Source organism: Gorilla gorilla, chromosome 3, assembly GCF_029281585.2.
Source record: "Gorilla gorilla gorilla isolate KB3781 chromosome 3, NHGRI_mGorGor1-v2.1_pri, whole genome shotgun sequence".
In the NCBI taxonomy this organism is placed as follows: Eukaryota; Metazoa; Chordata; class Mammalia; order Primates; family Hominidae; genus Gorilla; species Gorilla gorilla.
Window position 1 is genome coordinate 166249833 of NC_073227.2, and position 2761 is coordinate 166252593.

The window sequence follows — 2761 nt, forward strand, 5'->3', positions numbered from 1 at the left end:
ATGGCAGCCTCAAAAAAGGCAGTTTTGGGGCCATTGGTGGGGGCAGTGGACCAGGGCACCAGTTCCATGCGCTTTTTGGTTTTCAATTCAAGAACAGCTGAACTACTTAGTCATCATCAAGTGGAAATAAAACAAGAGTTCCCAAGAGAAGGATGGGTGGAACAGGACCCTAAGGAAATTCTACATTCTGTCTATGAGGGTATAGCGAAAACATGTGAGAAACTTGGACAGCTCAATATTGGTATTTCCAACATAAAAGCTATTGGTGTCAGCAACCAGAGGGAAACCACTGTAATCTGGGACAAGATAACTGGAGAGCCTCTCTACAATGCTGTGGTGTGGCTTGAACTAAGAACACAGTCTACCATTGAGAGTCTTAGTAAAAGAATTCCAGGAAATAATAACTTTGTCAAGTCCAAGACAGGCCTTCCACTTAGCACTTACTTCAGTGCAGTGAAACTTCGCTGGCTCCTTGACAACGTGAGAAAAGTTCAAAAGGCCGTTGAAGAAAAATGAGCTCTTTTTGGGACTATTGATTCATGGCTTATTTGGAGTTTGACAGGAGGCGTCAATGGAAGTGTCCACTGTACAGATGTAACAAATGCAAGTAGGACTATGCTTTTCAACATTCATTCTTTGGAATGGGATAAACTCTGTGAATTTTTTGGAATTCCAACGGAAATTCTTCCACATGTTTGGAGTTCTTCTGAGATCTATGGCCTAATGAAAGCTGGGGCCTTGGAAGGTGTGCCAATATCTGGGTGTTCAGGGGACCAGTCTGCTTCACTGGTGGGACAAATGTCTTTCCAGATTGGACAAGCCAAAAATACGTATGGAACAGGATGTTTCTTACTATGTAATACATGCCATAAGTGTGTATTTTCTGATCATGGCCTTCTCACCACAGTGGCTTACAAACTTGGCAGAGACAAACCGGTATATTATGCTTTGGAAGGTTCTGTAGCTATAGCTGGTGCTGTTATTCGCTGGCTAAGAGACAATCTTGGAATTATAAAGACCTCAGAAGAAATTGAAAAACTTGCTAAAGAAGTAGGTACTTCTTATGGCAGCTACTTCGTCCCAGCATTTTCGGGGTTATATGCACCTTATTGGGAGCCCAGCGCAAGAGGGATAATCTGTGGACTCACTCAGTTCACCAATAAATGCCATATTGCTTTTGCTGCATTAGAAGCTGTTTGTTTCCATATTCGAGAGATTTTGGATGCCATGAATTGAGACTGTGGAATTCCACTCAGTCATTTGCAGGTTGATGGAGGAAGGACCAGCAACAAAATTCTTATGCAGCTACAAGCAGACATTCTGTATATTCCAGTAGTGAAGCCCTTGATGCCCGAAACCACTGCATTGGGTGCTGCCATGGCAGCAGGGGCTGCAGAAGGAGTCGATGTATGGAGTCTTGAACCTGAGGATTTGTCCGCCGTCACGATGGAGCCGTTTGAACCTCAGATTAATGCTGAGGAAAGTGAAATTCGTTATTCTACATGGAAGAAAGCTGTGATGAAGTCAATGGGTTGGGTTACAACTCAATCTCCAGAAAGTGGTGACCCTAGTGTCTTCTGTAGTCTGCCCTTGGGCTTTTTTATAGTGAGTAGCATGGCAATGTTAATCAGAGCAAGGTACATCTCAGGTATTCCATAAAACCTACCAACTCATGGATTCCCAAGATGCGAGCTTTTTACATAATCAAAGAACAACCCAGCAATTGTCTCAATGCGATGACACTATTCATAGACTTTGATTTTATTTATAAGCCACTTGCTGCGTGACCCTCCAAGTAGACCTGTGGCTTAAAATAAAGAAAATGCAGCAAAAAGAATGCTACAGAAATATTGGGTGTGTGTGTGTGTGTGTGTGTGTGTGTGTGTGTTTGTTTTTGTTTTTTTAACATCCACAGTTAAGGTTGGGCCAGCTACCTTTGGGGCTGACCCCCTCCTTTGCCATAACATCCTGCTCCATTCCCTCTAAGATGTACGAAGAATTCAGATCCCCACCATTGGAATCTTCCATCAAACATACTCAAACACTACTGGAACAGGACTTGAGTCTCTGCATGACATATACTTGATTAAAAGGTTATTACTAACCTGTTAAAAATGAGCAGCTCTTCGCTTTTAACAGACACCCCAAAAGTCTTCTTTTCTACATAGTAGAAGATGGAAACACCTTCACTGAGTGTTTGAATAGAAACATCTACTAAATTATTAAGATAGACATTTAGTGTTCTCATAGCTTGGATATTTTTCTGAAAAGTATTTGCCAAAACTGAAATCCTTCCAATATTTTCCATGGTCCCACTAATTATAATGACTTTCTGTCTGGATCTTACAGGAAAGGATACTTTCTTTTTTCTTCCATCTTTCCTTTTTATATTTTTTACTTTGTATGTATAACATATATGCCTATATATTTTATACACTGAGGGTAGCCCATTTATAAATTAAGAGCACATTATATTCAGAAAGTTCTAACAGGGCTGGTCTTAAGTGAACCACTATGTATATAAATATGTTGGAAAACAGCTGTATACATTTTTGAGCAATGGTTATGCATAATATTTACCAGGAGAATTTTTTTCTTAAATAGCCAACATTTAAAATTTATATTTTATGTCCATAAAAGAAAATATACTTTATTGTGACTTCAACTATATTTCTTATCCCTTACATTTTTATTTAATTGCCTTAGCCTAAAAAAAAGAAGAAACTGTGGAATACTACAGTAAATACTGTTTTCAAACACA

The 2761-nt window shown here is 39.6% G+C and overlaps 1 pseudogene; it reads left to right on the forward strand.

The window, feature by feature from the left end:
* LOC129533257 (glycerol kinase 3-like) lies at positions 1 to 1823 on the forward strand (annotated as a pseudogene).
* The last annotated feature ends 938 nt before the right edge of the window (positions 1824 to 2761 follow it).